Source organism: Lissotriton vulgaris, chromosome 8, assembly GCF_964263255.1.
Source record: "Lissotriton vulgaris chromosome 8, aLisVul1.2, whole genome shotgun sequence".
NCBI lineage: Eukaryota > Metazoa > Chordata > Amphibia > Caudata > Salamandridae > Lissotriton > Lissotriton vulgaris.
In genome coordinates, this window is record NC_141696.1 from 28,474,104 (window position 1) to 28,485,582 (window position 11,479).

Consider the following 11,479-nt stretch of genomic DNA (forward strand, 5'->3'; position numbering starts at 1 on the left):
ATATAGGGGTATGTTATCTCATTTACTCGATTCAGAGACTTTGTGGTCAATCAAAACTATTGGATATCTTTTGATTAAACCTTGTTTGCTTATAGATGGATTTCTGATTCGACTCCACATAACTTCTTAGGCAACCTCTTAGGCCATTCCAGCTTTGGCTGAGATACTGCAAGGTATTTAAAGTTTATTCACTTTTTGAACGGGCATGCCGCAGAAGTCACTACACGGGTGATTCTCTGGTACGATAGTTTTGGACCTTTGAGGCTCAGATGTGCATTGTGGGATTATTGAGTTGGAAGAGGGACTTTCTACGAGCACATATGGACCGTTTCACTGTGCAGACACTTCTTGTTCATTTCTTTTTATCTTGTTCATCTATTTATTTTTCCACATATTTTTCCCACATATCTTATTCACTTTTTTCCACATATTTTTTTCACATATCTTATTCACCTGTATATTCTGGAGAATGCAAACTCTGAGGAGACAGGTGATGGTGAAAACAAATGAAATATGTATCACACTTATTTAACTCTGGTTATTGTATATTTTTGTTGTAGATTTCCTATCTGAACCATCCCGAACTACCTGAATATTAATATATTTTTTTTAATTTTCATGTGTCATAAACCCCTGAAGAAGGGTTCATGGTGAACCCGAAATGCATTGGATTGTTGTGAGTTTTGTAATCTTGAATTTGATTATAGCTTTCCAAGTGGCATATGTGAATGATACTTGTGCATTAATCGATTTGAATTTCCTTTACACTTTTACACTCATGTTTTGAACCTATGAATATTTTGATTGTAGATAGAAAAATGCACGTGTAAGATATTAATACATTTTTTCTAACATGCATTAAGACTTTGAAGAAGTACATACAGGCATCATTGCCCTAGAGCTGTGCTGTGCATAGTCCCTGGTTCACAAGGACTCAATTGATACATTATACCTGACGCAGGTATAATGTCAGGCAGGGCTTTACAACATGACACATCTCCCTAGATGCCTCACTTTGTAAATGGGCTGCATCTTTTATGCTGCTGCTGCGCCACAAAAGTGATGCAACGACAGCAGAAAAGTGACGCAAGGGGCTTGTAAATCTGCCCAAGAGTGTTTTGCCACCCTGTCTTTCACCTACAAGGCTTTGAAATAATTATTAGGTCGAGCAACCTATATATGCCACAAGGGGGCCTCAGTTACTGAGTCACTCAATTCACTGAATTACATAAATGTAAATGTAATGTATTGGTACTTGTATAGCGCACGAATCACCATGAGGCATCTCAGCGCTTGTACGAATACCGCCGAGGAACCTTTCCAGGCCTTTCCCTGTGATGTGCCCACTCCGGGGCACCCCCAAGGTGAAGCCAGGCATCCTAGCGTTGTTGGGGCCGTTGTGGAATTTAAGCAAGCTATTGCTCAGAGTTGCAGAGTGGGACCCATGATTAGAAAAGGCAACGAGGCGAAAATTATCAGGTCCGGGGAAATTGAGCCCAAGAGCCGCCGAGGCGGGAATTGAACCCTGGTCCTGGGCCAGACCTCTGCATAAGGGTCTGCCGCTCTAACCATTGAGCCACACTTCTCCATACTTCTCTTATGGTGGCGGGTTGCAACTCCACCCGTCAGGCATGTTGGTCTCTAGGGATACTCACCATCTAGATGTTGCATAGTGGGAGTGTGTGCTGGGGGAGCCGCTTGCATATTATTATTTTTTAATAACAAAATGGCGGTCCATATGGGGAAAGCGTAGCCCTTGACTTCCAGTGCAACGTGTCAAGAAAGTGGTAAAAACACCTCTAACCCAAATAGCTCAAAGTTATATATTTATTGTATTTGTTACTTCTCTGGTTTAAGGGACTTTTATTTCAATGCATTACAATGTGAAGTAAAACTTATATTTGCTCTAAAAACCGGGGGCCTCATTTATGAGAAATGACGCATCGCTGCGTGAAAGCAGCGATGCGTCACTTCTCAGTGCGCACTCCTTGCGACATTCCTGATGCGTCATATTTAATGTATGTATTTCTGATGTATCTGTAAGCGCAAAAGTGACACATTGCTGGAGTGTCACAAAAGTGACGCAACTCCAGCAATGCGTCCTTTCACATGGGGAAAGCCCCATGTGGAAGGGCCTGCGTCAGTCTTACGCATGCTGTGAGGCAGGCGCAAGATTTTGACACAACAGCGTCCTAGAAGTGACGCAGTGAAATCTCATAGATTCCACTGCATCATTTCTACGACCCTTTCTTGCATCAATACGCCCCCCTTGCATACATTATACCTGGCGCAGGGGTTTACAAAGTGACGCATCTACCTAGATGCGTCACTTTGTAAATATGGCGCAACAATGCTCATTTTTTACTCCACTGGTGCGTCACAAAAAGTGACGCACCGGCGGCGTAAAAGTGACGCATAGCCTCATAAATGAGGCCCAAGGTGCTCCAAAAAGGATGAAAGAGCTTCTTGAGGAGCTGTACCATCATGATTCACCTGCCTGCAATCAACGATATGCCCCACTAATACACTATTCATCATCATACTTAAGTGGTCTTGCTGCAGGGTTATATTTTATGTTATGCTTCTGTTTCTTGCATGCACCTTTTCATGATCCCACATGTTAGCGCTGCAGGTGCTTATGAGGTACAACATGCGATGATGAGCTAGTGTATGTTGTCCGCCCCATGATAAGGTGGAAGTTACAATCATTTGCAGAGCTTTATGTAGAGCATTCATAACAAAACAGTGCACATACCAATAAGTCATCATTTGTTATCTCCATGACGCAACCTCATACTGCCCCCTAGAAGTGGCTGGTGGGACTGCGTTGTTCTGCATGTTGACTGAACACCTGGGAATAGATGCTTCCTCTCAGTAAAAGAAGGGCCTGAGGCATTCTTGCTTCTGTTTCAGGTGAGATGAGCCCTAATTATGTAACTGCACACTCATTTTCTGCCTGGGAGTTGATAGTGCCACAGTGGTGTGGTCGTGTTCCCCTCTGGGCATGCACCCATTGTCAGCATGTATTTCCTGTGACCAGAGCATGGATTTGTTTGTTATGGCCATATTGTTGTCATCCTGACAACATGGCTATCCTCATTGCCAATGTGGAGGATGCAACATGATGCCATAGCCAAAGAAAGAGGTCCACAACACACTGTCAATCCCCTGACACTGCACCGTCATCAGACTGCAAGCATGCATGAGTGTGCGTGATGTTATTAGTTGTCATGTACCGTCCTCTCCATCCTTGCCTTTGTGTGTGTACATGAGTACTTCTTGGTTTTCTCTTGACGTCTCTGCAGTTTCTGTCAATCTGCAACTATAAAAAAAACTCCGATCTCCTCTTCTTTTGCACCAGAATTTTTTTTTGTCTTATAAATCAAATACAACAGTTCCTATAACATTAGTCTGTAGGATTTGTACAAGGGAAGTGGTAAAGGATGAAGTAAAGTAAGGACATTCTTTGCTTAACCTCTTGACTGCTAGGGTGTTCTGCTTCTGTTGTTAAGTCCTTTATTGGCTCTTTCTTGTGGCTCAGACTTAAATCTTCACAAAAGGTATGCACAACAAATTGAGGTCCTTGAGAGAACCGAGGAAATGGCCAAAATATAGTTAAATTTGGGCTTTGCTGGATAAATGTGCTCTGCAAGAAAGCATATGTGTATTATTATTATCTTTAAATAGCATCAATGAAAGGTTAATGTGCTAGGTTCACTGTATACCCACCTTTAAAGAACAAGGAGAGTTGTTTCAAAAGAACAATTATTGTCCACTATTTTCGCATTTTTTAAGAGGAAATCAGTTTCCCTAATTTTATATTTTCAACCTATTTGCAGTTTGCAAGAAAAAGGTGTGAAATCTAGGTATGAGCTATACTGAAAAGTAGAAAATATTCAGCAAGGGGTCATTTGGCAATATACTGCATAGTTTTCCCAAAGAAACAAGTCATGAGAATTAAAATAAGTGGTACAAAATTGCCATGTTTGACAACATTCTCATCTGTAATATCCTGTTAGTCCAAACAGTCCCTTCTGGTGGTGGGGATATGTATGATTTGTAGATTCTTCTAAAAGAATGATTTTCCATTGTGTATCAACTATATAGGTATTCACCTGCTAAAATACCTAAACATTAATGCTTAGAAAATGTTGATTTATTGACTCACATAAAATGTTTATCCGAAGTTTAAAATAAAAACTAAGTACACATCTATAGTAAAAAAAATATTTTAATCATCTGATAATGATTAAAATTGATATGTAGAATTATTTAAAAGCAGTGTAATTGTATTTTAATAAAAATAATGTTATATTACTTTTTATTTCTCAAAAATGTTTGTTAAAATATATTATAATAAAATAGTAAATATGTTTTATGTTTATATTTTTAATAACATTAAATTAGACTTATTTAAAAAAAACTATTGTAAATAATGTCATTTTATTTAGCATATTATCTACGTGATTTCACTTTAAGCCCCTCACACCATTATTTTCTACAGGAGGTTGTTGCAGTACCAGTGGTTGGACATGAATGGGTCCGGACTTACTACTGTTTCGATTTTGTCAACAGTAATTTACACTTGTATGTTAGATCCCATATCGCTTTTCTGGGAGTTGCAGCATGTAAGTCTACACTTTTGAGTAACTGTACAATCAAATTGTGTAAATAACACATGTAAATTATAGGCCTGGGTAGAATTTCAGTTACAGCGGAGTAAATTCTGTATTTTTGCCTTACTCTCTGATGCAGAATTGCCAATAATGACTTGATTACATCTGCTTGGTAATAAGAATATTTTTTGGGGATATGTATGTTCTGTTTCTTTAGGACTATTTTCTTATGGCAAAAAAGTATCCTCACGTCCATTTTGGATGAAAGGGTGTATCTTATTCTAAGAAACTATTGCTAAATACTGGGAGTAAGTTAGGCCAAAATCTTACTCCAAATACACGTTTAGCAAATGTGAGCTGCTGCTTGCGCTCTATTCTTGTTCTTATGCATTTAGCCCTATGTAGTAGAGAAAAAATCATCCTTGCTTCCTTTTCTGAAGCAAGACAGCATTTTTGCTCTAAGAATATAGTTAAATGCAGAATTACTCTTCTCGTGTAATCCTGCATAATCTTGCAGACTTCTTGGATAATTTCACCTGACTACGCTACACAAAATTACACAATTGATTAATTTTAATTCCCAAACTTTTAATTCTGTTTTTATTCTTTTTGGTATTTAAAATCTAAACATTTTAAAAATGCTTGGAACTAATGGGTCACTAACATTTGATTATTGTGTAAATGTTTTTTAATGTGATGCTTTTATGATATGATCTATCGAAATAAAGCCTTTGAACTTGAAGTTGAACTTACAATTCATGCCAGCCCCCAGTAAATGACTTACTAGTATAAGTTACTTTTGTGAATAGCCCTGCAAGTGTTGTTTGTGATCTGTTTGATAGTGTGTCAGTCCCAGCCATTTAGTTTAACTTCCTCTCGTTCACCTGTTTTACATCCTTCAAATGTAATGATATCTATATATCCTTAGTGCCCTTTGTAAATATTTCTATTGCTTCTTTCATTTTTTACCCGTCTACAGAAGCTAAGTTGAATAATTTCTGTAAGAAGGCTATTAATTTAAATCCTGGCAGTTCTGTAAACCTCTTAGAATGTCTGCAATGCAACCCAGTCATGAATCGTAATTGCAAAATTAAAATGCCACCCCTGTGAGAGGTTTTTCTTGGTTTTACACTTTGCATTAGATGTTGTATAATATTGATTATTAGGCAGTGGTCATTCCCTTAGTTCAGACACAACTAATTGGGTTCAATTTGAGCAGGGGTCTCAAACTTTTTGTGTAATAAGAGCTACTGATGTTTCATGAAAATCATTGTGAGTTACTATTATTATTAGTGTTGTAATAGTGACCACATCAGACAAGATTACATTTGTGGTCAGCAGTGATGACCTCAGTGCATCAGGCAAGGTTGCCAGCATTAATGAAAAGAAGGGTTTGTCACTTTGGAATGCCTCTATATAGGCAATACCCGCCAGCCAGAGCTGCAGTGTGCCTGGCATGAAAGTAATATACGTCTTCCCACGGGATGTATCACTCGAAAACCAGCTTTAAATATATTTTGGCACCATTTTTCTTCAGACATCAGCTGATGAGTTTCGCAAATAATCATGTTTTCACCTAAAATACATAGTATTAATATATTTATTCAGCAAAGCATACAGATTTAGTAGGTTGGATGTGCACACAGAAGAGCTACTTACAGGTCTCTGGAGAGCTACCATTGGCTCACAAGATATTCAGAGTTTGAATTTCCATTTTTCTCCTTGTTAAAAATACTAGCTATAATAGCAGGTTAATATCTAGGAAATGCCTGTTAGTCATGTTAAGCTGCCCCAGCCTTGCTTAACTGAGGTGTTAATACCATTGCATCTTTATGAGGCAACTACCCCTTCAAGATCCAGGGGAAAAGTCTATGTTGGTCTACTTGGACAGAGCTTAGTGTGTTTATTATTGGAAATCATTTTCAAGAGCATCCCATCTTAACATTCCAAAAGCTGGAACGCTTTTCTAATCTACCAAAAGAGGAAATATGGGGTATATTACCAAGGGCCTTATCACCGCTTTAGCAGCACTTTTTACTGCTAAAGCGGCGATGTTTTTATCGTCCTATCAGCAAGCTATCGCTAACAGCAGTTAGCGACAGCTTTCTGACGAAAGCGACCGGTTTGGGTGCCGCTTTGCATGTCAGTGATATTTATGCTAATGACATGCAAAGTAGGTGTTCCCAAAACAGACCTGAGAAACAGACGCTAACAGGCCTATCCCCTATTAGCAAGTTGGCCCTAACACCTGCTAATTTCATGATTTAGCAATACCTAACATGGGGGGGGTGGATTATGCTGATACGACCACAGGATCGTATCAGCAAGGTTTTCCCCCTTCCCCATGCAACATTGCTGGTTTTCTCACGATGTTGGCCCTTCCCTCCCGCTATCGCTGGAATATATATCACCATGGCACAAATTGTTGCTAATACAGCGTTAGCGTGGCGATATATTCCAGCAATAGCTGGCGATAGAAATATTCGTGCTAAGCGAACTCTGCGATATTTTTCGCAGCGTGTTGCTAATATGCCCCTTGGTTCTTTAATGGACTGTCATATTATTTAACCACTTCTGTTATTGGCCAATTCATCAAGTATTTCTCTTTGTCTTTTCTGTTCTGTTTAGTATGTATTTGTTATATACTAATTATTTAATTATTGTGAGGATGTTTATGAAATGAGTATGTTTGTCTTTGCTATTATCTGTCTCACAATTAAACACATTAATTTACATATCTTATGCTGAGTTTAATTCCACATTATTGTCTTAAATATGAGTGACTATTCATGGCCTGTTTTTAGTGCTTACACGAGATCCTCATATTTGAAATAAGAATGGCCTAATACATCATACAGTAGAATGATGCATAATGTATTAATAAAAAAGGTAATCACCTAATCTTTAATTTGGCGCTGAAACCAATTTTGCAGGACCTATAGCAAGCTGAGTCCAGGCTTATCCACAAGCAACCTAAAACTCCATGCTCTGGGGATCATGTGTAGCAAATATGCCTTTTTGCATAGTCAACTCAGGTTCTTCCCCTGACAGCTGGCCTGCCAATCCTTGACCTTAATGATGTATGCATACTGCTGCCAGAGTAGAAACATTGAAACAGTGACCTGATTGAGGGGAAGCGTTTATATTTTCCTTGCAGGAAAACCAGTTGGGATGGACCCACACAATTCATCAAATTGTTAAGGACTTGCCTTTCACATGTAAATGTAAGGTAAGACCAGGTGAAGACAAACCTTTGTTCCCCCAGCCAGACTGGCTCCAAACCCTTTGAGAAGGAAGCCACACCCAGAGCAAGTTAGGAGTGACAATGTAGGAGGGGCTACTGTGAGTGCAATGTGGGATTATTTGTAGTTCTACAAACAAGAACTGCTGAAAAAGTGAGTTTGGTTGTCCCTTGGAACTTTTACCCCATTGGTTAAGGTAGTGCCAACCATAAATGTTGTGCCACAAGATACCCTCCTCAGGACTCTTTTTGGACCTGCAAGGGATAAGAAGGACTGGACCAGGTCTCTGCTATACCCAGGACAAAGAAGTGGATCACAAAGGTCAGGAGGCTGACCTCCTGTGTGGATGTAGGGACACAACAAGCTAAAGAATCCCCAGTTGCCCACTCACAAATGGATATGCACAGGACCCTTTGCTGAGCCAAGCCCTCAAACCTGGGAGCCTTAGGTGAAGAGCTTAAGAATAAGGGTCTTAATATTGCAACTTTGTGGGACTCAGAATGATTGTGCCTTCCAGCCGCCAGAGCACAGGTGTCATCCACCAGAGCAAAACCAGTGAAGGCGTAATTTCGCTGAGCTGAAGAAACAGTTTTGTCTCGCTTGGACCTTCTCCGCAACAACAAATCCATTTCAGAAGGTCCTCAATGAGAAGATATCCGATCCCGTGGTGTCCTATTTATATACAACTTGCCGCCTTGTCCTACTGGAAAAATCAGAGCTCTATATCAGAGGTTAAGTTTCAAGGTAGAAATCTTGACCAGAGGGAGGTGTAGAAAGTATCTGCTCAAGAAGGGGCAGATTTACAATAAGTGGCGCATCCGTGCATATCAGCAGGGATGTGCCTCGGGCACCATTGATACGCCGCATTTAGAATGCGGCGCGCCAGTGGGCAAAAACGGCACAGATGCATGACGCATCTGTGCCATAAAAGCGGCGCATTGCTGGAGTTGCGTTGCAAGCGCTACGCAGCTCCAGCAAGGCTTTGGGGGGGCCCTATCTTGTTAATGCTGCGTCAATCTTTATGCCTGCTTCAAGCAGGCGCAGGGTTTTGACACAGCATGGGCCCCAAAGTGACAGAGCCACTTTTAGGAGGCGTTCCTGAGCGGGAACGCCCCCCCACCCCCATTGTGCAGGAACACCTCCTTCTGGCGCAGGGCTTAACTACGTGACGCATCTCCCAGGGGCTTGTAAATCTGCCCCTAAGTGCCTATCTGACTTTGGTGAGACATTCTTGGATACAGGCTTTTGCCTTGCCCCTATGAGAGGTTGTGACTACCGCTTTGCAGACCTAGCCTGAAGGTAACATTCTTGACTGGAGCCTTCCGCCTGATTTATCCAAGTTATCCAACCTCAGAATCAATTGTGTAGGCTTCAAAGTGAACCTTAGGTTCCGGTTTACCGTGACCAGTGACTATCATTTGCGCTTAGAGCTTTTTGGTGCTTCTTTCACTTAAAACTTAATATCTCTGGCTCCCTTTATTGGATTTCTGTCATTTTTGTCCTTATGTATATTGAAATTTACTTTTTTTTCTTATTTGTTTATTGATTTTATTGTTTGGTATTTGACATTATCATTGTTTTGGTACTGCACACATACTTTACACTTTGCCCTAAATTATGCCTGTCTGCTCTGTGCCATAGCAATATGGGGGGTGAGCTCCAGTTCATTTAGTGACTTTTCTGGGGTACACTCTGACTAAGTGTGAAATTATTCTTTGAGTGGGGATTTCGCCCACCCCAAATAATAATCCACCTGTGTACACTCCTCCTGGTGCACTGCAGCCTACTGGATAGAAAAAAGAGCCATAAATAGGGAAATCAGGCAGCTGCGCAAAAGTAACTCAAATCCTAGCCACTGCATCGCAGAGCAAATCACAGGCCTAAGGCACGCCTACATGAAGGCACTCTGGGTGGCAAAAATATCTTACCAGGAAAACATTTGGATAAAATTGTTACACATAAGCAAAACAAAAATCAGTGAAAAAATGTAGGCAGAAATCAACACACTAGCAAATGGCAGCTATTCTCATCATAATGCCGGCATCTCAGAATCGGATTGGATAGAGTATATTGAGGCTTCCCGTCGAGATAAAACCACCCATAGTGCCACACTAAAAGGTGCAACTGTTAAGGGCGTATGTAAGTTTGCCAGAGACCAATTGGCTGGACCAAACGGTCTCCTCAATACTGTATTCAAATACAACCAGACCTTTTGAGCATCTTATTTTATACCCCTATTCAACTTGGCATTCACTACCAACTCAATTCTGTTATCATGGAGAGGCAGTGTTCTCCATCCCATCTTTAAATCTGTCTCACTGACAAATCCCTCAAACTACAGATTAATTGCTTTGATCGATGTTGAAGCAAACTCTACGCTGCCAATCTCTTGCAGACTTGGAAGCATGGGTATCCACCGAAAAAATCATCCCGGGTACCCAGACTGGGTTTAGGGCATGCATGAGCAAAAATACTAATCTCCATGCTCTCACTTTTATGATGGAAAAAACTACCAATAAGGCCTCCAATGTATACCACTGCTTTGGGGATTTAAAATTAGCATTCGACAGGGTCCCAAGAGACCTTTTATGGGCAAAAGTGGCAAGATGGGCTGTGCCCCCAAAACTTCTCAAATCTATCATTAATCTATACTCCGATTCTTGGGTAAAAATTAAAATAGGCAAGTGTGACAGACTGACCAGAAAGATCCCCACATCCAATGGTCTCAAACAGCCCCTTGCCTTTTTAACATTTACACAGCAGACCTGGATACCCTGCTATCTGAAATCTCGAGTTACCCTCCAAAACTCTCATATAGACCAGTGCGTAGCCTACAATATGCGGATGGCATCGTATTGTGTAGTCAGACTCCTATTGGCTTGCATCGGCAAACAACCACCCTATACAGTATAACCGAATCCATAGGCTTAAAGCTAAATTACAGCAAGACCAAAGTCATCTGCTTCTTGCCAAAAACACAGACAGCAAAACCTAAAACTCTAATGGTAAGTTGCCGTAAATAAGATTGACCAGGTCAGCACCAATAAATACCTTGGGGTGGAACAGGACTCTAGACCAGATTTTAAAAAGCATCTAGCCCAATGAAGGGCCTTACCAAACAAACTGTTCCTTGCCCTCAACTTAATAAATACAAAAATGGGGAGATGCATTTACTGCAAATCATTAGGGGCAAATTCTTACCATCACTGACCTGCGGCTCAGAAATTATTAATGGCAAAGATGTAACAACTCTCAAAACTCTACATCCGTCCTGTTGAAAAGAATCTACTGCATCCAAAGATACACCTGTGAAGCTCAAGTCTGCCTGGAATTTGGGCCCCAGCACCAGCTGCCAGAGGGAATGGCTGCACTACTCAAATTGTGCTCGAAGTTGAGAGCAGCCCTACCCGAGTCTTTGGCTGCGTTGTGTTGGTCTGAAATGAAAAATGAGCGCACAACCAACAAACAGCTGGCCAACCGTGCCGAGTCAAGCATTGTCAGCCCTCAAAACACGAGCCATGCAGCATTCTGAAAATTACCAATAAAGCTGCCAAACTAAAATTATGGTCGATGGATGAAGCCGAAGTGGCAGGCATAAAACACAGCTGGTCAGCTTTACAA